Source organism: Triticum urartu, chromosome 4, assembly GCF_003073215.2.
Source record: "Triticum urartu cultivar G1812 chromosome 4, Tu2.1, whole genome shotgun sequence".
In the NCBI taxonomy this organism is placed as follows: Eukaryota; Viridiplantae; Streptophyta; class Magnoliopsida; order Poales; family Poaceae; genus Triticum; species Triticum urartu.
In genome coordinates this window covers 439,815,222-439,841,493 of record NC_053025.1, presented here as the reverse complement: position 1 = coordinate 439,841,493, position 26,272 = coordinate 439,815,222, and the positions used below count along the sequence as shown (strand labels likewise).

At 40.3% G+C, this 26,272-nt stretch overlaps 1 pseudogene; it reads left to right on the top strand.

Annotated features, from left to right (window-relative positions):
• Positions 1-22,860, top strand: part of LOC125554784 — a 55,177-nt pseudogene extending 32,317 nt beyond the window's left edge.
• The last annotated feature ends 3,412 nt before the right edge of the window (positions 22,861-26,272 follow it).

Here is a 26,272-nt window from a genome sequence, read left to right as displayed (position 1 = left end):
GACCGATAAAGATCTTCGTAGAATATGTAGGAGCCAATATGGGCATCCAGGTCCCGCTATTGGTTATTGACCAGAGACGTGTCTCGATCATGTCTACATTGTTCTCGAACCCGTAGGGTCCGCACGCTTAAGGTTACGATGACAGTTATATTATGAGTTTATGCATTTTGATGTACCGAAGGTTGTTTGGAGTCCCGGATGTGATCACGGACATGACGAGGAGTCTCGAAATGGTCGAGACGTAAAGATTGATATATTGGAAGCCTGTGTTTGGATATCGGAAGTGTTCCGGGTGAAATCGGGATTTTACCGGAGTACCGGGAGGTTACCGGAACCCCCCGGGAACCATATGGGCCTTGATGGGCCTTAGTGGAAAGGAGAAAGGGGCAGCCCAAGGTGGCCACGCGCCTCCCCCTTCCCCTAGTCCTATTAGGACTAGGAGAGGTGGCCGGCCCCCCTCTCTCTCTCTCTTTCCCCCCTCAAGGAATCCTATTCCAATTAGCATTGGGGGGATCCTACTCCCAGAGGGAGTAGGACTCTCCTGGCGCGCCTCCTATGGCCGGCCAGCCTCCCCCCTCTAGTCCTTTATATACTGAGGCAGAGGCACCCCAGAGACACACAAGTTGATCCACGTGATCTATTCCTTAGCCGTGTGCGGTGCCGCCAGCCACCATAGTCCTCGATAATATTGTAGCGGAGTTTCGGCGAAGGCCTGCTGCTGTAGTGCATCAAGATCGTCACCACGCCGTCGTGCTGACGGAACTCTTCCCCGACACTTTGCTGGATCGGAGTCCGGGGATCGTCATCGAGCTGAACGTGTGCTCGAACTCGGAGGTGTCGTAGTTTCGGTGCTTGATCGGTTGGATCGTGAAGACGTACGACTACTTCCTCTACGTCGTGTCAACGCTTCCGCAGTTAGGTCTGTGTGGGTCCGTAGACAACACTCTCCCCTCTCGTTGCTATGCATCACATGATCTTGCGTGTGCGTAGGAACATTGTTGAAATTACTACGAAACCCAACAGTGGCATCCGAGCCTAGGTTATTTATGTTGATGTTATATGCACGAGTAGAACACAAGTAAGTTGTGGGCGATATAAGTCATACTGCCTACCAGCATGTCATACTTTGGTTCGGCGGCATTGTTGGATGAGACGACCCGGACCAACCTTACGCGTACGCTTACGCGAGACCGGTTCCCCCGACGTGCTTTGCACACAGGTGGCTTGCGGGCGACTGTCTCTCCAACTTTAGTTGAACCAAGTATGGCTACGCCCGGTCCTTGCGAAGGTTAAAACGGAGTCTATTTGACAAACTATCGTTGTGGTTTTGATGCGTAGGTGAGATTGGTTCTTACTTAAGCCCGTAGCAGCCACGTAAAACTTGCAACAACAAAGTAGAGGACGTCTAACTTGTTTTTGCAGGGCATGTTGTGATGTGATATGGTCAAGGCATGATGCTGAATTTTATTGTATGAAATGATCATGTTTTGTAATCGAGTTATCGGCAACTGGCAGGAGCCTTATGGTTGTCGTTTTATTGTATGCAATGCAATCGTGATGTAATGCTTTACTTTATTACTAAGCGGTAGTGATAGTCGTGGAAGCATAAGATTGGCGAGACGACAACGATGCTACGATGGAGATCAAGGTGTCGCACCGGTGACGATGGTGATCACGATGGTGCTTCGGAGATGGAGATCACAAGCACAAGATGATGATGGCCATATCATATCACTTATATTGATTGCATGAGATGTTTATCCTTTTATGCATCTTATCTTGCTTTGATTGACGGTAGCATTATAAGATGATCTCTCACTAAATTATCAAGAAGTGTTCTCCCTGAGTATGCACCGTTGCCAAAGTTCGTCGTGCCCAGACACCACGTGATGATCGGGTGTGATAAGCTCTACGTCCATCTACAACGGGTGCAAGCCAGTTTTGCACACGCAGAATACTCAGGTTAAACTTGACAAGCCTAGCATATGCAGATATGGCCTCGGAACACGGAGACCGAAAGGTCGAGCATGAATCATATAGTAGATATGATCAACATAACGATGTTCACCATTGAAAACTACTCCATCTCACGTGATGATCGGTTATGGTTTAGTTGATTTGGATCACGTGATCACTTAGAAGATTAGAGGGATGTCTATCTAAGTGGGAGTTCTTAAGTAATATGATTAATTGAACTTAAATTTATCATGAACTTAGTACCTAATAGTATCTTGCTTGTTTATGTTGATTGTAGATAGATGGCTCGTGCTGTTGTTCCGTTGAATTCTAATGCGTTCCTTGAGAAAGCAAAGTTGAAAGATGATGGTAGAAATTACACGGACTGGGTCCGTAACTTGAGGATTATCCTCATTGCTGCACAGAAGAATTACGTCCTGGAAGCACCGCTGGGTGCCAGGCCTGCTGCTGGAGCAACACCAGATGTTATGAACGTCTGGCAGAGCAAAGCTGATGACTACTCGATAGTTCAGTGTGCCATGCTTTACGGCTTAGAATCGGGACTTCAACGACGTTTTGAACGTCATGGAGCATATGAGATGTTTCAGGAGTTGAAGTTAATATTTCAAGCAAATGCCCGGATTGAGAGATATGAAGTCTCCAATAAGTTCTATAGCTGCAAGATGGAGGAGAACAGTTCTGTCAGTGAGCATATACTCAAAATGTCTGGGTATAATAATCACTTGATTCAATTGGGAGTTAATCTTCCGGATGATTACGTCATTGACAGAATTCTCCAATCACTGCCACCAAGCTACAAGAGCTTCGTGATGAACTATAATATGCAAGGGATGAACAAGACTATTCCCGAGCTCTTCGCAATGCTGAAAGCTACGGAGGTAGAAATCAAGAAGGAGCATCAAGTGTTGATGGTTAACAAGACCACTAGTTTCAAGGAAAAGGGCAAAGGGAAGAAGAAGGGGAACTTCAAGAGGAATAGCAAGCAAGTTGCTGCTCAGGAGAAGAAACCCAAGTCTGGACCTAAGCCTGAAACTGAGTGCTTCTACTGCAAGCAGACTGGTCACTGGAAGCGGAACTGCCCCAAGTATTTGGCGGATAAGAAGGATGGCAAGGTGAACAAAGGTATATGTGATATACATGTTATTGATGTGTACCTTACTAGAGCTCGCAGTAGCACCTGGGTATTTGATACTGGTTCTGTTGCTAATATTTGCAACTCGAAACAGGGACTATGGAATAAGCGGGCACTGGCAAAGGACGAGGTGACGATGCGCGTGGGAAACGGTTCCAAAGTCGATGTGATCGCGGTCGGCACGCTACCTCTACATCTACCTTCGGGATTAGTATTAGACCTAAATAATTGTTATTTGGTGCCAGCGTTGAGCATGAACATTATATCTGGATCTTGTTTAATGCGAGACGGTTATTCATTTAAATCAGAGAATAATGGTTGTTCTATTTATATGAGTAATATCTTTTATGGTCACGCACCCTTGAAGAGTGGTCTATTCTTATTGAATCTCGATAGTAGTAATACACATATTCATAATGTTGAAGCCAAAAGATGCAGAGTTGATAATGAAAGTGCAACTTATTTGTGGCACTGTCGTTTAGGTCATATCGGTGTAAAGCGCATGAAGAAACTCCATACTGATGGACTTTTGGAACCACTTGATTATGAATCACTTGGTACTTGCGAACCGTGCCTCATGGGCAAGATGACTAAAACACCATTCTCCAGTACTATGGAGAGAGCAACAGATTTGTTGGAAATCATACATACCGATGTATGTGGTCCGATGAATATTGAGGCTCGTGGTGGATATCGTTATTTTCTCACCTTCACAGATGATTTAAGAAGATATGGGTATATCTACTTAATGAAACATAAGTCTGAAACATTTGAAAAGTTCAAAGAATTTCAGAGTGAAGTTGAAAATCATCGTAACAAGAAAATAAAGTTTCTACGATCTGATCGTGGAGGAGAATATTTGAGTTACGAGTTTGGCCTTCGGTTAAAAACAATGTGAAATAGTTTCACTACTCATGCCACCTGGAACACCACAATGTAATGGTGTGTCCGAATGTCATAACCGTACTTTACTGGATATAGTGCAATCTATGATGTATCTTACCGATCTACCACTATCGTTTTGGGGTTATGCATTAGAGACAGCTGCATTCACGTTAAATAGGGCACCATTAAAATCCGTTGAGACGACGCCTTATGAACTGTGGTTTGGCTACAAACCAAAGTTGTCGTTTCTGAAAGTTTGGGGCTGCGATGCTTATGTGAAAAGCTTCAACCTGATAAGCTCGAACCCAAATCAGAGAAATGTGTCTTCATAGGATACCCAAAAGTTACTGTTGGGTACACCTTCTATCACAGATCCGAAGGCAAGATTTTTTTGCTAAATTTGGAAACTTTCTGGAGAAGGAGTTTCTCTTGAAAGAAGTGAGTGGGAGGAAAGTAGAAAACTTGATAAGGTACCTTCTCCTTTGGAAAGTAGTTCATCACAGAAATTTGTTCCTGTGACTCCTACACCAATTAGTGAGGGAGCTAATGATGATGGTCATGAAACTTCAGATCAAGATACTACTGAACCTCGTAGATCAACCAGAGTAAGATCCGCGCCAGAGTGGTACGGTAATCCTGTTCTAGAAATCATGCTACTAGATCATGATGAACCTACGAACTATGAAGAAGCGATGGTGAGCCCAGATTCCGCAAAGTGGCTTGAAGCCATGAAATCTGAGATGGGATCCATGTATGAGAACAAAGTATGGACTTTGGTTGACTTGCCCGATGATCGGCAAGCAATTGAGAATAAATGGATCTTCAAGAAGAAGACTGACGCTGATGGTAATGTTACTGTCTACAAAGCTCGACTTGTCGCGAAAGGTTTTCGGCAAGTTCAAGGGATTGACTACGATGAGACCTTCTCACCCGTAGCGATGCTTAAGTCCGTCCGAATCATGTTAGCAATTGCCGCATTTTATGATTATGAAATTTGGCAAATGGATGTCAAAACTGCATTCCTGAATGGATTTCTGGAAGAAGAGTTGTATATGATGCAACCAGAAGGTTTTGTCGATCCAAAAGGAGCTAACAAAGTGTGCAAACTCCAGCGATCCATTTATGGACTGGTGCAAGCCTCTCGGAGTTGGAATAAATGCTTTGATAGTGTGATCAAAGCATTTGGCTTTATACAGACTTTCGGAGAAGCCTGTATTTACAAGAAGGTGAGTGGGAGCTCTGTAGCATTTCTGATATTATATGTGGATGACATATTACTAATTGGAAATGATATAGAATTTCTGGATAGCATAAAGGGATACTTGAATAAGAGTTTTTCAATGAAAGACCTCGGTGAAGCTGCTTACATATTAGGCATAAAGATCTATAGAGACAGATCAAAACGCTTAATTGGACTTTCACAAACAACATACCTTGACAAAATTTTGAAGAAGTTCAAAATGGATCAAGCAAAGAAAGGATTCTTGCCTGTGTTACAAGGTGTGAAATTGAGTAAGACTCAATGCCCGACCACTGCAGAAGATAGAGAGAATATGAAAGATGTTCCCTATGCATCAACCATAGGATCTATCATGTATGCAATGCTGTGTACCAGACCCGATGTGTGCCTTGCTATAAGTCTAGCAGGGAGGTACCAAAGTAATCCAGGAGTGGATCACTGGACAGCGGTCAAGAACATCCTGAAATACCTGAAAAGGACTAAGGATATGTTTCTCGTATATGGAGGTGACAAAGAGCTCATCGTAAAAGGTTACGTTGATGCAAGCTTTGACACTGATCCGGACGATTCTATATCACAAACCGGATACGTGTTTACATTAAACGGTGGAGCTGTCAGTTGGTGCAGTTCTAAACAAAGCGTCGTAGCGGGATCTACATGTGAAGCGGAGTACATAGCTGCTTCGGAAGCAGCGAACGAAGGAGTCTGGATGAAGGAGTTCATATCCGATCTAGGTGTCATACCTAGTGCATCGGGTCCAATGAAAATCTTTTGTGACAATACTGGTGCAATTGCCTTCGCAAAGGAATCCAGATTTCACAAGAGAACCAAGCACATCAAGAGATGCTTCAATTCCATCCGGGATCTAGTCCAGGTGGGAGACATAGAGATTTGCAAGATACATACGGATCTGAATGTTGCGGACCCGTTGACTAAGCCTCTTCCACGAGCAAAACATGATCAGCACCAAGGCTCCATGGGTGTTAGAATCATTACGGTGTAATCTAGATTATTGACTCTAGTGCAAGTGGGAGACTGAAGGAAATATGCCCTAGAGGCAATAATAAAGTTATTATTTATTTCCTCATATCATGATAAATGTTTATTATTCATGCTAAAATTGTATTAACCGGAAACATAATACATGTGTGAATACATAGACAAACTTATTGTCACTAGTATGCCTCTACTTGACTAGCTCGTTAATCAAAGATGGTTATGTTTCCTGACCATGAACAAAGTGTTGTTATTTGATTAACGAGGTCACATCATTAGTAGAATGATCTGATTGACATGACCCATTCCATTAGCTTAGCACCCGATCGTTTAGTATGTTGCTATTGCTTTCTTCATGACTTATACATGTTCCTATAACTATGAGATTATGCAACTCCCGTTTACCGGAGGAACACTTTGGGTACAACCAAACGTCACAACGTAACTGGGTGATTATAAAGGAGTACTACAGGTGTCTCCAAAGGTACATGTTGGGTTGGTGTATTTCGAGATTAGGTTTTGTCACTCCGATTGTCGGAGAGGTATCTTTGGGCCCTCTCGGTAATGCACATCACATAAGCCTTGCAAGCATTGCAACTAATGAGTTAGTTGCGAGATGATGTATTACAGAACGAGTAAAGAGACTTGCCGGTAACGAGATTGAACTAGGTATTGGATATCGACGATCGAATCTCGGGCAAGTAACATACCGATGACAAAGGGAACAACGTATGTTGTTATGCGGTCTGACCGATAAAGATCTTCGTAGAATATGTAGGAGCCAATATGGGCATCCAGGTCCCGCTATTGGTTATTGACCAGAGACGTGTCTCGATCATGTCTACATTGTTCTCGAACCCGTAGGGTCCGCACGCTTAAGTTACGATGACAGTTATATTATGAGTTTATGCAATTTGATGTACCGAAGGTTGTTCGGAGTCCCGGATGTGATCACGGACATAACGAGGAGTCTCGAAATGGTCGAGACGTAAAGATTGATATATTGGAAGCCTATGTTTGGATATCGGAAGTGTTCCGGGTGAAATCGGGATTTTACCGGAGTACCGGGAGGTTACCGGAACCCCTCGGGAACCATATGGGCCTTGATGGGCCTTAGTGGAAAGGATAAAGGGGCAGCCCAAGGTGGCCGCGCGCCTCCCCCCTTCCCCTAGTCCTATTAGGACTAGGAGAGGTGGCCGGCCCCCCTCTCTCTCTTTCCCCCCTCAAGGAATCCTATTCCAATTAGGATTGGGGGGGGAATCCTACTCCCAGAGGGAGTAGGACTCTCCTGGCGCGCCTCCTATGGCCGGCCAGCCTCCCCCCTCTAGTCCTTTATATACTGAGGCAGAGGCACCCCAGAGACACACAAGTTGATCCACGTGATCTATTCCTTAGCCGTGTGCGGTGCCCCCAGCCACCATATTCCTCGATAATACTGTAGTGGAGTTTAGGCGAAGCCCTGCTGCTGTAGTGCATCAAGATCGTCACCACGCCGTCGTGCTGACGGAACTCTTCCCCGACACTTTGCTGGATCGGAGTCCGGGGATCGTCATCGAGCTGAACGTGTGCTCAAACTCGGAGGTGCCGTAGTTTCGGTGCTTGATCGGTTGGATCGTGAAGACGTACGACTACTTCCTCTACGTCGTGTCAACGCTTCCGTAGTCAGGTCTGCGTGGGTACGTAGACAACACTCTCCCCTCTCGTTGCTATGCATCACATGATCTTGCGTGTGCCTAGGAAATTTTTTGAAATTACTACGAAACCCAACAATCACTACTCTAAGTAATGTTGCAAACCAATTAATATTTTGTTTTTTCATTGTGTCTACTGTAATATAACTTTTCCATGGCTTAATCCACTGATATTAATCGATAGTTTCATCAAAACAAGCAAACTATGCATCAAAAACAGAATCTGTCTAAAACAGAACAGTCTGTAACAATCTGAACATTCACCATACTTATGATACTTGAAAATTCTACCAAAAATTTGTATAGGAAGACAATGCAAAAATAATCAGAACCATTTGACGTTCCAACTAAAAATGTAAAATCGTGAACTACAGCCAAAGTTTCTGTCCTGCATCGTACAAACCATCAAGCAAATGTAAACATCCTAAAGGCAAACCTTGGTGCATTATTTTTATAATACAATGGAATTGTACAAGGGGATAATTATTTTTATTGAAAAGTTTCTGTAATCAAGATTCACAAAGTTGCCGTGAGCATGAACAAAGTTCAAGGAGCTCTCCCACTTCAACAATGCTTGTCTCTCTCACTTTCACTTTCCTTTTTGAAAAAGTTTTGGGTTCCCCTCTTTATTTTTGTTGTTTTTAAACTATATGAAAGCACTCAACAGAAATAAATGACTCTCTAAAACTTCCGGGTTGTCTCCCTGGCAGCGCTTTCTTTAAACCCATTAAGCTAGGCATATAGTGCTCAAGTAATGGATTCACCTGGATCCCAAGGTATATCAAAGCCAATTTTAATTAACAATGATTTGTAATTTAGCAGTGAGCACAAGGCAACATATATAATGCAACAACGAAGTCTAACTCTCTTCCTATGCATCGGCATGTCATAAAAGAACAATTCATGCACACAAAGTAAAGGCCAATGCATAGCATAAACAGTTTCTTGCAATTTTATCATGTTGGAAACATAGAGAGGTGGAGATATAGTTCCTCTCTCTTAATAATTACAAGTAGGAGCAGAAAGCACATGCATACTATATTCATCAAAATCATCATGTGTAATGGTAAAAGGCAAGCCATCAATATAATCCTTAATAAGCACAAACTTCTCCAATATAGTGTAGTTTGGAGAATTCAAAAAGATAATAGGACTATCATGTGTGGGTGCAATAGCAAAAATTTCATGTTTAACATAAGGAACTATAGCAAGTTCATCTCCATAAGCATAATTCATATTGGCATCTTGGCCACAAGCATAGCAAGCATCATCAAAAAGGGATATTTCAAGAGAATCAACTGGATCATAATAGTCATCATAGCAATCATCCTTCGGTAAGCACGAATTGAAATTAAACAATGTATGAGTTGAAGAGTTACTCTCATTAGAAGGTGGGCACGGGTGATCAATCCGCTCTTCCTCCTTTTGTTCTTCGCTCTCCTCCTCATCTTTTTCATCCAATGAGCTCATAGTTTCATCAATTTCTTCTTCCATAGACTCCTGCAAAATATTAGTCTCTTCTTGGACAGCGGAGACTTTCTCAATAAGTGCATTAATATCGTAATTGTATTCATAATTATCATAACAATATTTAAGGATAGCTAAATTTTCAGGTCTATAAACCGAATCATCAAAGTCTTCAAACTCTTTAAACATATATTCAATTTCATAAGCACCCATAAAAGCAACAAATTCTTCTTTTTGTTCCACATCATAGTAATCACATATACCATTAGCATAAGAATCTAAGGTTTTATTATCATTAAATTCGCATGAAAAGGGAAGGTGTGGATCCTTCATCCTAGAGCAACAAGTATAATCATATCTCAAGCATAGTTGCCTAGCATACCACTTCAATATATGAATTTGATCCCATAATAGTTTCCCTTTTTGTGTCAAGCAGTAATCCCTAAAGTATTCACGTTGATCCAACGTTACTCCCATTACATAATTGAATGGGGTTTTCTCAGGATTATTAAAGTAGTACATAATATCTTTCACATAACCAGCATCGAGGGTTTTAGGAGGTTCCCCATCTCCATGAGCAGAAAGTACACCTAATTTTTTGGTATTTCGTGTTCCATATCCATAACTGAAGATAAAGAACAACTAAGAACAACAAATAAAAATTACTTAGTGATAAAGCAAACAAGCACACACAAGAATATTCACCCCATGCTATTGATCCCCGGCAACGGCGCCAGAAAAAGGTCTTGATAACCCACAAGTATAGGGGATCGCAACAGTTTTTGTTAAGTAAGAGTGTCTGTAACATCCCAAAATTCTAAATTTTGGAATGTTATACTAAATAGATAGATTTGATTGATTGTTTGATTGATTGTGTGAAAGTGAGTGAATTCGAAACTTTTTGAAAGTTAAATGAGAGGGAATAAAAGGACTTTCCCAAACTTTCATATTTGCTTTCTGATCTCCATGAATTCAAATTCTTTCAAATACAAAACCCTTGAGCGAAGATGATATGACTTCTTTCATTTAAATTAAATGAAAGGGTATTTGAAAATAATTGAATTTCATTTGGAAATATTTCAATTCATAAACTTCATGCAACTCAATGATTTTCATGAGAGAAGATAAAATGACTTCTTCAAATTATATGAAATATGAGTTGGGGATTTCGTTATTTTCATATTTGAGTTCTCTCAAATTTTGCGAATAGGATCATTTGATTTCAATTATTTTATCATCAATTATTTATATTTAAAAAATATGAGAGAGGGAATAAAATGACTTTCCCAAAATAAAGAAATATTGAGGATTTAATAATAAAATCAAATAAGATCTTATTTTGGAGTTTTTCGGTATTTTATTTGAATTTAGGAAAAATGTGTGTTTTGCAAAATTGCATTTAGGCCCCAAATAAATGTTCATCTTGTGCGGCTTGATTTTAGAAGCCCGGGAAAATTTATTTCGGGATTTTTGGAGTCCGTTTAGTATTTATTTTATTTGTTTTTCTGCGCGGAATAAAAAAACGCGAACCGACTTTGGGCCGTACCCGAGCGGGACTCCGCCCGGGGGCAACCTTTAAATAGCCGCCACCCGAGCTGCCCCAGCCCACCAGAGCCGCCGCCAACCCTAACCCTAGCCGTGCCTCAATCCGCGCGCCCGCCGGAGCCGCCGCCGACCCGCCTCCCGAGGTAAAAAAAGGAAAAAAAGTCGCGGTTTTTTTAGTTTCGGTTTTTTTAAATAGATCGGTTTTTCCGGTTTATTTATTTAGCGAGCGTTCGTCCGTTCGTTCGTTCTAGGGAACGTTCGTCGTTTTTCTTTTTCTCGGATTAAATCCGCGATTTTTCTGATCGCGATTCCTGATCCGATTTTCGTTTTAGTATAACTTTTCGCTCGTTTATCGGAATCAGGCGATTCAAGCGCCTGGAGTTTCGTCTCGAAACCCTCTATCCGTTTAACCAACTTAAACAAGTTTTTGACACTGTAAAAATTGCCCTAGATCCAGAATAGTAAACAAAGCTTGTTTCTTTTGCCGTTTAACTTTCGTTGCTTCGTTTGAGTTGATTCTTTTTGCAAATCGAAGCTCTTGACCTAAACTTTCTGATAAGGCCAAATTCATATAATTTTGGTACTGTTAGAAATTGTTTTATGTTGCAAGAGTTATTTGCTTGGTTTTGATGTTTTCCGAATTGTCTTCTTCGATCTTTCTGATACTTGAGTGATTGCTTATGTGTGGTTACTACTGCTTGCTCACGATAGATTGACCGGAGTGTGACGAGTAGATCTATCAAGGTTTTGAGTGCGAATCATCTTCATCAACATTGCAGGCAAGTTCACACTTTGATCATATCCCCTTTCATACCCAGTTTTTATGCATTAGCTTCACCCTCAAACATTGCATGAGTAGGATTGATAACATGTGGGTATTGGGAAGTAGTTGATGAGGTAGGAAACCTATTGCCCTGCATTCAAACCTTGGGAGTTACTTTTACGATTATGCTTACATTGCCATGCTATGCTCGTAGACGTGGATTGGGTTTTGAGAGTATTCATGACAGATGTGAGATTGTTAATTAATGGTTTACTTAAGGTGGCAACTTAAACACACATCTGGGTGGATTGAGGCACCTGGGTATTCCAGGATTGCCTGTCTAGGCACCTGGGTAGACCAGGATTGCCTGTTTTGTTTGGACCGCCACCCAGGCTCAAAGGGATCATGATATTTTTCATACTAGAAACTTCCGTGTGCAGCCACAAGCTATTATGGGCTCTAGCATAGTTGATTAAGTCATGCGAACTCTTACAGGGTAGACTAGCAGATGTAGGGGAAAGTAGGTGTAACGGTCTATCCATCGTAAGGTGCTAGCGCTTCTGAAAGACTATGTCTCGGTCATCCGTCTTCTCAAACACCATGTAGTACGAGAAACCAAACGGAGGCCATCAAGTCTTGTGGGGAAAAGTGCGCAAACCTCTGCAGAGTGTACAAACTAATCATGATTAGCCGTGTCCCTGGTTATGGACAACTTGAGTATCTAGTACTTGGATTATCATGTGAATCTCATCATGTTACTTTAAATTAATTTTGTTGGGTTTAATGATGTTACTTAATTGGGATTGAGAATGCTGTCAACCATTCTCAATGTTTAACAACCACCATGATAGTTAAATAAAATTTATTCTTTTGCAGTAGGGAAAATTTGACTTTTCGCAAAAACCTTATAACCATAGAGCTTTTCCACCAGCCAAATATGCATGTAGTGATAGCCTTTATTCATCATTCTCTATGGTGTGAATTTGCCAGTACATTCAATGTACTGACCCTTTGTGGCTGCAATGTCTCATGTTGTAGGATTATCTTACGACGAGTAAGAGATTTGTTAGGGTTACGATTTCTACACTCAACTTTGCCGTTGGTATTGATGGGAATCCACAACCTTGTTACTTCCGCTATTTGGATTGAGGTAATAGTATTTACGTTACTTATACATGTGATTTACCTCTGTTATAAATCCTCGAGTACTGTGTGTGTCAGCATACCGATCCAGGGATGACACTTAAGCATAGAGACTTGATCCATTCGGGTCGGGTCGCTACAAGATGGTATCAGAGCACATGTTGACTGTAGGACGTGACCCTAGAAACTGGCAAGCCCATAGCAAAGATTTTTCTCTGCAACTTTCCCTTTCAAAAAGATCTTTTACCTCTCTTCTCTTCTGAGCTTATTCAAAAATTCCCTTTAGTGAGACCATACCCCTTTCCCCTTTTGACCACACGAAGATTCGACTGATGAGACCACTCCAAGAAGTACAAGATATCGGACCACTACGACCACTACGGAATGAAGGAGATTTTACCGTGCATTTGAATAATGGAAACTACAACGATTGAAGACCAAAGACAAGTAGAATTTGAAGGCTCTGAAGAATCCCTAGATTTGTATGACCTAGGAAGGCTACCCTTATGGAACTTGACAGATTATGAAGGTTGTCAATACCCGAGATCAAGGTGTATCGGAGAAAGACTGGAACAAGGAGCATTAGAACTCGAAGTTTTGTCAAGGAAAATCCTAAGGCAGGAGATATCAACTATGGAGAGATAGCTCATGGAAATGAGAAGAGCAGAAACCCAGCTATCCATGATGTTATGGCCCGCTTATGCTATTGTTACCGAGCCGAGTTAAGCATGCATATGCATGGAAGGATTGGATGGTAGAAGTCTGATGGAGCATCTATCAGCAAGAGGTGAAGTTTTAACCTTAGCTAAGTGTATCACCAGGATCTGGAGTGTTACATCCAGAAGTTAAGATGGACCTACAAGAAGCAGTATTTTGACAAGGAAGTATTTCATGAGGAACTCAGGACCCTGAAGATGAGAGTAGCCAAGCTGGAGAAGCAAAACCTCGAGAAACCGAAGATTCGTCAGGAACTAGACCATGGTTCATGCCAAGGATGTTGAAACCTAGAAGTTTGAAATGCAACTCCGGAATATTAAAGGATGCCACGAGAGATTTCACGTCAACGGAGATGATCTGGCAAAGGAACTTGAGAAGGACAAGCATGATGGGAAGAAGCCACCGGAGACATAAACAAGGCTTGAAGAGTTTGGAGACGTTGAAGATTTATTGACCTTTAGGAGACCAAACCCCTGTTATATACCCACGTTAGATGCGACATTTGTGAGCTGTCATTTGTTTGATGTTTTTCCCGACAGCCACAAATAAAATCTGTCTTTTTAAAACCATTGTTTGTATTGTGTGTATCCCTCTCTATCTCTCTTATCTCACCCCAAACCCATGGACCCAATAGAGGACGAATGGAGATGAACTCATGTTTTCCTGGACCGATAAGTCAATTGGAGACGGACCGATGGATTCTGAACATGGAAGATCACATGGAGAATAACCCTATAGTCGGAAAGGATATGACCCAGCATGCTCTTCAGTGCTTTGAAAGAGGTGTTGCTACTTGGTGGAGTATGTACCAAACCATCAATGGATGGCAAGGAGTAACCACTTGGAAAGAATTTAAGTTGACTCTGCCAAAGTCTCGGCTTGTGTCCCAGAAGTTGAAGCCTTATGGAAAGGATATGAAGAAACCTTGTGCATGCAAGATTTGTGGAGAAATAGGACACACCCATAAAGAACACAAGGATGAATACCCTAATTGTGAAGGAAGTCACCCAGTTGAAGAATGCCCAATTAGGCAGATTACTTGTTTCTTGTGTGAAGGGACTACCCACTATCCTGCTCAGTGTCACATTTACCCCATGGTACACCGAACCATCCAGCAGAAGAAAGAAGTAATGAAAGGAGCCCTCATGGAAATTTTAGAAGAAGTTGTGATGAAGGAAGAGATGGAGGACACGCCTAAAGAAGACCCGAGTAAACCCTGCACTAAGTCTTGCTATTCATGTGGAGAAGAAGGACACATCTCCCAAAATTGTTTGAATGGGGATCTAGTATAATTCCTGACAGAGGAAGTAGAATATGACCCACAAGAAATAGAAGCCATGATTGGAATGGAAAGGTCTAGGAAGAGAAGCAGATTGGATTCCAGGAAGGACCTGAGTCATATCACCTGTTACAGGTGCAAGGAGTCAGGGCACTACCTCAACAATTGCCCAAGAAGGAAACCTCGATACTTGTCGGAAGTAGTATGTTTTAGTTTTAATGGAGCAGGGCACTTTGCCAGAAAATGCCCCAAGGAGAAGGAAACTTGTGCTAGATAGTTGAGTTTGCAATAAAAGAAATGGAGTAGTAGAAGTGAGAACATTTTCTTTTATATTGAGGTGTTGAGTTGAGACATGTAATGGAAAAGCGAGAGATTGTAATCACTTGAGAATGAATAAAGTTAGCATCATTGGTACTGATATGGATTTTATGAGTTGCTACTCTGTGAAGAAGAATTTTTGCCATTCTGAGGAAATGAGAAATATGGTCTATGGAAGATTTGTGCATTTTAAGGGTGGTAGTACCCTGTAAGAACCGTTGACCCCTGGAAAAGATAAGGATACTCCACTGAGTGGATTTCAGACAAAAGAATATGAGTTTTGTCTCGATATGTGTGATACCCCAAGAGTGTGTGGGATGAAGTTGGAGACCGTCAGTTGTTTGGACCAAATGTGATCAAGGAGTCAGAAGAGAATGTTAAGTTGATTCGAGATAGACTGAAGGTAGCTCAGTCCAGGCAGAAGAGTTATGCAGACTTAAAAACGCAAGGAGGTAGTCTATGAAATTGGAGATACAGCATGTCTTCATGTGTTCCCTCTGCGAGGAGTTAAACAATTTGGAGTTAAGGGAAAGTTAGCCCCGAGATTTGTAGGACCATACCGAGTTTTGGAGCGTATGGGAGAAGTGGCCAACAAGTTGGAGTCACCCGAAGGACTGTCAGGAGTTCATGATGTGTTTCACGTTTCCCAGTTGAAGAAGTGCCATGCAGAGATGGCCAATATTCCCTTGTAAGGACGCTTGACCCTGGAAAGGATAATGATGTTCCATGAAGTGGAATATGGACTCCACAAGTATAAGTTTTTATCTCGATATGAGGGATATCCAACGAGGATGAAGAGATAGATTACTATTGGATATAAAGGAGGTATGATGTTGGAAATATGGATCAAGGGAAACTCCATGATGAGTTTGAGTAATCACGTCTTAGTCTTGTATAAATAGAAGGAAGGGAGACAATACAATTGGATGGATTTAAGAATACTAGGAAGTTGGAAGTTCGAATAATGATAAGTTGCGTGATGATAAGTTCAAGGACTACAAGTGATCAGATGGGCCATAACCCACAGGCCCTAGGACCTGCCAAGAAGCAAGCACATTCTTGCTGAAGGAAGACCCCTGGAAGAGGATATACCTTTGTCGACAGACGTTTTTATAGGAGTTTACGCAAAACCTGAGAGTTGTGAAGGAACGATAGATGTTTGTCTGGCTTGCAGAATCTATGGATATATCCGAACTTGGTTCGTCGACAAGAGAAATTCTGCAATGCTTGTGAGGATGACCGAGTGTTAGAATGCGAGATTCGCTAAACCGTATACAACGTAATGATTTGGGTGCGGGATGGATTGATCACCATACCGACTTACTCTTATTGTTCGCCTTGATATATGGGATGGTAAATCTGAGTGACTTACCTATAGTAGAGAGACGACGATCAAAACCCTGTTTAAACCTTAGAATGGTATAAGAAATTTTTCCCTTGTACAAGGCAGCTTTTTCCAACCGTAGGTTATACGGTGAGGATCAACCAGACCCATTTCCTGCAGAAGGAACCATAAATTGTTGACCACCATGAGATACCGATAGTTGTTTAGTTTTGGCGCCAGACCCGTCAGCTAAGAAGACCCAGTCACAGAAGAACCTTACCAAGATGAAAGACAGAAGAATTGAGGAAAAGGTTATGCCACTACCGAAAGAGCCCAGATAAGGAATTATCCTGAAAATCTGAGAAGACCGACACTGTTAACAATATGGATGAAGTATATGAGTTTGATGGAACCGTAACCATGCTTCTAAGGGTGGTAGCACCCCAGACCCCGGAGACGATTGATGAAATTTTGAAGAGACCCCGAACCTAACCTATTTCTTTCTAGCCTCTCCGAATCTCGAGGACGAGATTCCTTTTAAGGGTGGTAGGTTTGTAACATCCCAAAATTCTAAATTTTGGAATGTTATACTAAATAGATAGATTTGATTGATTGTTTGATTGATTGTGTGAAAGTGAGTGAATTCGAAACTTTTTGAAAGTTAAATGAGAGGGAATAAAAGGACTTTCCCGAACTTTCATATTTGCTTTCTGATCTCCATGAATTCAAATTCTTTCAAATACAAAACCCTTGAGCGAAGATGATATGACTTCTTCCATTTAAATTAAATGAAGGGTATTTGAAAATAATTGAATTTCATTAGCAAATATTTCAATTCATAAACTTCATGCAACTCAATGATTTTCATGAGAGAATATAAAATGACTTCTTCAAATTATATGAAATATGAGCTGAGGATTTTGTTATTTTCATATTTGAGTTCTCTCAAATTTTGCGAATAGGATCATATGATTTTAATTATTTTATCATCAATTATTTCTATTACAAAAATATGAGAGAGAGAATAAAACGACTTTCCCAAAATAAAGAAATATTGAGGATTTAATAATAAAATCAAATAAGATTTTATTTCGGAGTTTTACGACATTTTATTTGAATTTAGGAAAAATGTGCATTTTTCAAAATTGCATTTAGGCCCCAAATAAATGTTCACCTTGTGCGGCTTGATTTTAGAAGCCCGGGAAAATTCATTTCGGGATTTTTGGAGTGCGTTTAGTATTTATTTTATTTCTTTTTCTGCGCGCAATAAAAAAACGCGAACCAACTTTGGGCCGTACCCGAGCGGGACTCCGCCCGAGGGCAGCCTTTAAATAGCCGCCGCCCGAGCCGCCCCAGCCCACCAGAGCCGCTGCCAACACTAACCCTAGCCGTGCCTCGATCCACGCGCCCGTCGAAGCCGCCGCCGCCGCCGACCCGCCTCCCGAGGTAAAAAAAGGAAAAAAAGTCACGGTTTTTTTTAGTTTCGGTTTTTTTAAAATAGATCGGTTTTTCTGGTTTATTTATTTAGCGAGCATTCGTCCATTCGTTCGTTCTAGCGAACGTTCTTCGTTTTTCTTTTTCTCACATAAAATCCGCGATTTTTCTGATCGCGATTCCTGATCCGATTTTCGTTTTAGTATAACTTTCCGCTCGTTTATCGGAATCAGGCGATTCAAGCGCCTGGAGTTTCGTCTCGAAACCCTCTATCCGTTTAACCAACTTAAACAAGTTTTTGCCACTGTAAAAATTGCCCTAGATCCAGAATAGTAAACGAAGCTTGTTTCTTTTGCCGTTTGACTTTCGTTGCTTCGTTTTAGTTGATTCTTTTTGCAAATCGAAGCTCTTGACCTAAACTTTCTGATAAGGCCAAATTCATATAATTTTGGTACTGTTAGAAATTGTTTTATGTTGCAAGAGTTATTTGCTTGGTTTTGATGTTTTCCGAATTGTCTTCTTCGATCTTTCTGATACTTGAGTGATTGCTTATGTGTGGTTACTATTGCTTGCTCACGATAGATTGACCGGAGTGTGACGAGTAGATCTATCAAGAGTTTTGAGTGCGAATCATCTTCATCAACATTGCAGGCAAGTTCACACTTTGATCATATCCCCTTTCATACCCAGTTTTTATGCATTAGCTTCACCCTCAAACATTGCATGAGTAGGATTGATAACATGTGGGTATTGGGAAGTAGTTGATGAGGTAGGAACCTATTGCCCTGCATTCAAACCTTGGGAGTTACTTTTACGATATGCTTACATTGCCATGCTATGCTCGTAGACGTGGATTGGGTTTTGAGAGTATTCATGACAGATGTGAGATTGTTAATTAATGGTTTACTTAAGGTGGCAACTTAAACACACATCTGGGTGGATTGAGGCACCTGGGTATTCCAGGATTGCCTGTCTAGGCACCTGGGTAGACCAGGATTGCCTGTTTTGTTTGGACCGCCACCCAGGCTCAAAGGGATCATGAGATTTTTCATACTAGAAACTTCCGTGTGCAGCCACAAGCTATTATGGGCTCTAGCATAGTTGATTAAGTCATGCGAACTCTTACAGGGTAGACTAGCAGATGTAGGGGAAAGTAGGTGTAACGGTCTATCCATCGTAAGGTGCTAGCGCTTCTGAAAGACTATGTCTCGGTCATCCGTCTTCTCAAACACCATGTAGTATGAGAAACCAAACAGAGGCCATCGAGTCTTGTGGGGAAAAGTGCGCAAACCTCTGCAGAGTGTACAAACTAATCATGATTAGCCGTGTCCCTGGTTATGGACAACTTGAGTATCTAGTACTTGGATTATCATGTGAATCTCATCATGTTACTTTAAATTAATTTTGTTGGGTTTAATGATGTTACTTAATTGGGATTGAGAATGCTGTCAACCATTCTCAATGTTTAACAACCACCATGATAGTTAAATAAAATTTATTCTTTTGCAGTAGGGAAAAATTGACTTTTCGCAAAAACCTTATAACCATAGAGCTTTTCCACCAGCCAAATATGCATGTAGTGATAGCCTTTATTCATCATTCTCTATGGTGTGAATTTGCCAGTACATTCAATGTACTGACCCTTTGTGGCTGCAACGTCTCATGTTGCGGGATTATCTTACGACGAGTAAGAGATATGTTAGGGTTACGATTTCTACACTCAACTTTGCCGTTGGTGTTGATGGGAATCCAAAACCTTGTTAATTCCGCTATTTGGATTGAGGTAATAGTATTTACGTTACTTATACATGTGATTTATCTCTGTTATAAATCCTCGAGTACTGTGTGTGTCAGCATACCGATCCAAGGATGACACTTAAGCACAGAGACTTGATCCATTCGGGTCGGGTCGCTACAGTGTCGAACCCAACGAGGAGCTAAAGGCAGAACAAATATTCCCTCAAGTTCTATTGACCACCGATACAACTCTATGCACGCTTGATGTTTGCTTTACCTAGAACAAGTATGAAACTAGAAGTACTTTGTAGGTGTTGTTGGATAGGTTTGCAAGATAATAAAGAGCATGTAAATAAAAAGTAGGGGATGTTTAGATAAATACACAACTAAGTTAGGTTTAGTAGAGAGCTTGTTGTTACGAGAAAGTTATTTGTCCCTAGGCAATCGATAACTAGACCGGTAATCATTATTGCATTTTTATATGAGGGAGAGGCATAAGCTAACACACTTTCTCTACTTGGATCATATGCACTTATGATTGGAACTCTAGCAAGCATCCGCAACTACTAAAGATCATTAAGGTAAAACCCAACCATAGCATTAAAGCATCAAGTCCTCTTTATCCCATACGCAACAACCCCCTTACTCGGGTTTGTCTTTCAGTCACTCACGCAACCCACTATAAGTGAATCATGAACGTATTGCAACACCGTACAGCGGGGATCCCTCACGCTTGCGCGACACGGAGAGCACCATAGGACAGCACCAATAATAAAACATGCAACTCAAACCAATCTTGATCATCAAATAGCCCATAGGAAAAAATGGATCTACTCAAACATCATAGGATAGCGATAAATCATTGGGAAATAATATATAGCGTTGACCACCATGTTTAAGTAGAGATTACAATGGGTAAGAGAGAGGTTACACCGCTGCATAGAGGGGGGAAGAGTTGGTGATGATGGTAGTGAAGTTGTTGGTGAAGATTGCGGTGATGATGATGGCCCCCAGTGGCACTCCGACGCCACCAGAAGCGAGGGGGAGAGAGCCCCCCTCCTCCTTCTTCTTCCTTGGCCTCCTCCCTAGATGGGAGAAGGGTTTCCCCTCTGGTCCATGGCCTCCATGGCAAGGGAGGGGCGAGAGCCCCTCCAAGATTGGATCTGTCTCTCTGTCTCTCTCTCTCTTTCTGCGTTCTGAGATTCTTCCCTTTCACCGTTTCTTATATTCTTGGAGATCCGTAACTCCGATTGGGCTGAAATTTTAACACGATCTCTATCTGGATATTAGCTGTCTTGCGGCAAAAGAAGGGCATCAACCGCCTTACAGGGTGGCCACGAGGGTCAGGGGCGCACCCCCATGCCTCGTGGCCCCCTCGGGCATCGTCTCGCGTGGATTTTCCTTCCCAAAAATCATATATATTCCAAAAAAATCTCCGTCAGTTTTTATCCCGTTTGGACTCCGTTTGATATGGATATTCTGCGAAACAAAAAACATGCAACAAACAGGAACTGGCACTGGGCACTGGATCAATATGTTAGGCCCAAAAATAGTATAAAAAGTTGCCAAAAGTATATAAAAGTTGTAGAATATTGGCATGGAACAATCAAAAATTATAGATACGATGGAGACGTATCAGAAAGCCATGTCATAGTTGATTTATGCCTTGGATTGTGGGTTTTGGTTACATTCCAATGTGCATGACCTTGACATTATTCAGGTAAAGAAAGTGCTCCCAAAAAAGGATCACACAAGTGAGAAACGAGACGAGAAAAATGAAATTGGTGGAAAGATATGCTTATATTTAGATTGGGCATTCTTAAGGCCTCGTTTGTTTCAGCTTCAAGGACCAGATTCATCTTTACAAAAAGTTGAATCTCAAATGAACAACTATTTCAAATCAGTTCGCCAGTCAAGCCAAAATTAGATTCACGCCATTTTTCATGTACTTTCCTAAAGCACATCCTCGCGTACTTCAATCGCAAAGCTAATTCAGCTTTGCTAATGAAGCGAATCCATTGCTGATTGAGCAGAATTTGGAGCTGAAACAAACATGGCCTAAGATTTCTAGCCAACATAAGGTTTATATTTCCTTGCATGCTCTTCTGTCAGGTTTATCAACGTTGATCGGGCAGTTGGTTTCTTTTGCATCTTGAGTAATTATAGTTTTTACAAATTTCATTTTCTTATAGGTGCAGGAACCAGAAAACTGCATTAGTCCAAACAATGGAAGGAAAGATGGAGATGGTGAAGATCTAAATCCCCTCTCTGTATTCCACCCACCATTTATGAGTGAGAGTTGTTGGTCTTCCCAGTGCCCAAGTAGTAGTAATGGTAAGTTTGCAACACTTCATATACTGCAATTTCTACCTCCCCCTTTGACATTTTGCATTCTAGCGATTAACATGGTTGTATTGGCAGGTAGTATAATAGGGCGGTCTTCTTTTGAAGTGAATTACATCCCAATGAATATCATGACCAAAAATGTTGAACCGGTGTACATGGATGTAAAAATGATGGATTTGACATCTTTTAAATCAATAGATAGTTTAGACATCTTTGGTATCAACAAAGTTTCGGAAAAATCGAAAGGCACGAACAAGGATTACATTGAATATATCCTAAACAGTGCCAACCTTACCAAAGATGAATTAGAGAAACTATTGTGTAAACAGGAGGGGTCGGCTTTGGATCCTCTACTCTTTCACAAATTGGAGGAAATGAATATACATATAGAATGGAAGAAACCTCTGGATGACTGTATGTATAGACGGTTGTTGTTTGACTGCGTGAATGAATGCTTTGAGATGAGATGTCTCACTTACTCTTGGGAAGGGTATGTAGCATGGAGCAAAGGGATGATAGCAGCGAGCAGATGCCTAGAAACTATATTCTACAGTGAGATCAACGTCTGGAAGAGTATGGGCGAGAGGACGCATGGTGAGCTTGTGGAGAAGGACATCACCACTGGCTTGAGCAAAAAGGAGCTTGTGGAGGGCATTGTGCATCACAATGATGCAAAGACTGTGTGTTTCAACCTCTCTCTTGACAAATATTTAAATGGGCTTTTGGAGAACAACATGAGCAATGAACTGGGCAAATGGGGTGATTTCTGTGCGGAGGCGTTAGAGGTCAGCGAGGAGGTGGAGAGGGACATACTTAGCTCGTTGTTGGATGAGGTGATCGACGACATTTGCGCGGGATGGCGTTAGAGGCATTAGTTTTCAATTTTTGACCTTGTTTTCTCATTTTCCATTTAGTTATATCCATCTCAATTGAATAGGCCTATTAAGACTTGTCGTTCACAACTAGATAATTATATATTTCATTCCAAAAGTGAATGTTATTTATGGTCCCATGGTTGCACATGAGTTTCGATTGTGATCACAACTTGTAACTCTGAAGCCTAGAAGTAATGCAAATCTCAGTAACTATATTTATTTATTTTGGCAATTTCTATTTGCGCTTGTTCTTATCTGGGATTTCTACTTGTGTTAGTTTTTTTATCAAGGATTTCTACTTGTGCTAGTTCAAAGCCAAACTCGCATATATATGGTGCATATAGATTTACCAGGGAGTCAATGTTGTGCCTCGCACATTGCTGCGTAATAGACCTGTAATGTAACTGTAAGCATCAATATAATGTGGCTTTCATAAATCCCAATGTTGCATTGCATTATGACACAATCAAATCTTTTGAGGGTGTGCCAACATGTCAAGCTGGATTCATGATATGCTAGAAGCGAGGCAAGGGACGTATAACTGACTACATTATTTGTTAGACTCGTTTGTTCAGATCATGATATCAACTAGATCCAAGGCCTTGCTATGTGGCCATTCTCTACATGTATGATTCCCTAGAAAAACATGTACATGTATGACTATTATTTTTTCGCGGGAATGAATTTATTCTTTCAGGTCTGATATATAAGAAAATCTCTAGGCTTCAGTCCAAGCGTTAAAATAGGCATGGAGTAGGTGCAGAAAAGAACCATGACATGTTTTAGATTAAATCCATTCGCATAATCGAAAACATCATGTGTGAAAAAGTGAGTACAAAATGTGACGGTTTTCCCTTTCATTACAGTTTCCCCACTCAGAGGTCAACCATAGTGCAGTACTGAGTTCATAACATTATTTTTAGCTAAGACCTCACCAAGATTTAGGCTCGGACTCAGTAACTTTTTCTCGAAAAGATGACTTAGTTCTTGTTTCTCAAAAACAAAGATGACGCTGTTCGGTGATCCTATTTGGCGTGTAGGTCGGGGAATAGTGAGGTATCACATTGCTTCCTATTTGACGCTTATAGTATTGTTTGCATACCCCCTCCCACGATAGATTCTTTTATAGTCGGACCATGTAAGGCATGAAAAGGAAGTTCCCTTTCCCGGTTTTGGGAAGGTCCCACAAGCTTCATTGGCTAGTTTTGGGAAGCTTCTGTAACCTTCCGGACGTTTTTTTTTTGGGTTTTTTGGACCGTATTTTGTTCAGTTTTATTTTCCCATTTTTGGACCGGATTTAGAAAAAAATTCCCTTTCTCGAAAATGAATGATTTTTTCTCAAATTTGACTTTAATTCATGAATCTTTTTTGAAACACGTGAACTTTTTTCAAATCCATATTCTTTTTGAATCTGTGAACCTTTTTTATATGCACGAATATATTCAAATCCACAAACATTTTTTAAATTTACCATTTGTTTTCGAAATCAAAGGACTTTTTTCTAAATCCGTCTTTTTTGAAAATCCATGAACTTTTTCCAACTTCACGAACGTTTTCAAAAATGAAAATATGTTTTCATATTCGTGATGCCTCTTAGGTTTCAGTCCAACCGTGAGCGAGGGCAGAAAAGCGGCGCTGGAGGACACATATATGAGCTCTTAGGTATCGCGTACTCTCGTGATGCCTCTATGTATAGTTAGGACGGCCTGACTACCTCACCTTTCCGGTTTGTGGAAAGTTCTGGAACCTTACTAGGTTTTTCGTGTGTTTTTACTTTCATTTTTGCTTATTCTTTCCTTTTTCTTTTTTATTTATGCTCAACTTGACTAATATTTTGTAGAATCTGTGAACTATTTTGAAATTAGTGAACATTTTTTGACATTCGGCATATTTTTTCAAATCATGACCATTTTTTAAAATTGTGAACATTTCTTCAAATTAGTTTTTTTTCCAAATTCACTAACAAAATTTAAAAACCCGGATTTTTTTAAATCACAAAGATTTTTTTCAAATTCATGACCAATTTTTAAAACATGGGAATTTTTTCAAATTTACAAACAATTTTTGAAATTTGAAAGATTTTCAAATTCACTACTCCATCAGATCCATAACAAGTGTCATGGTATTAGTTCAAATTTGAATTAAAACCACAACATTTATTATTGATCAGAGGGAGTCACATTTTATGAAATCCAAGTACATTTTTTCAAATTCGTTAACAATTTTCGGATTCCAGGACATTTCTCAAAATCATGAACATTTGTAAAATTCTTTAAACTTTTCAAATTCATGAAATATTTTTGAAATCTGGGAACATTTTTCAAATTCACAAACATTACTTGAAAAACCAGAGCATTTTTTCAACTACATGAATGATATTTGAAATTCGAAGCATTTCTTTATATTCGCGAACAATTTTTGAATTCGTGAGCAAATTTTAACATTTCACAAAATCATGATGAATTCGGTTATTTTTATAAATTCGTGAATAAACTTTGAAAATGTGTACCATTTTTAGAATTCGCCAACTTTTTCCTGAATTCGTTAACATTTTTCAAAAGTCTGAACGTTTTTTCAAATACACAAAAAAAATCATCAAATTCATGAATACTTTTTTAAGTCCATGGACATTTATATAATTTCGAAAAAATAATTCATTTTTTTGGAAACTTTGAACATTTCTTAAAGAAGCAAAAAAACACAGAATAATAAAAAAACAGGGGAGCCCCGCCGGGCATATGGGCTGGCCAAAAAATAGGGTGGCCGAAGGGGTTCTGAGCGATTCCTCAATAGGTGGTCCCAGCTTTGTTCTCTGCATCGTATCACGGTGATACAAAGACGAGACGTCCTGCTTGGCGCCTTATGTGCTAGTTGTTGGAAAGAAAAGAAAAAAAAGAACAAGCGCTCACGTGTCGGTTCGCAGTTGACTAGTCGATCGTTCATCGGTCTACATTGACTTTTTAGGAAAAAATAAATATGAAGAAAAACATCTTAAAATACGGAAAACATTACACCAATGTTTTAAATATTGTGAATTTGCAAAAGTTCATCAAATTAGAAAAAAAATCATATATTTGGAAAGAGTTTAAAATTTTAGACAAAAAACACAAATTTGACAAAAAAACATAAAATTCAAAAGAAAAATCTCGAATGTACATCATGAATTTGTAAAAACTTCAGAGTTTTGAAAAAGTTTAAGAATTAAAAAACTGAACAAATATGAATTCAAAAAAGTTCACAAACTTAAAAAAACTTTGAGATTTGTAAAAAGTTCACGAATTTTAAAAATGTACTAAATTCATAAAAAGGGTGATGAAGACACAAAAACAAAAAACAAAAACGGAGTGAAATAACGTTAAAAGGAAAAAAATACCAAAGACAAGTAGGAAATAGCAAAGGAAAA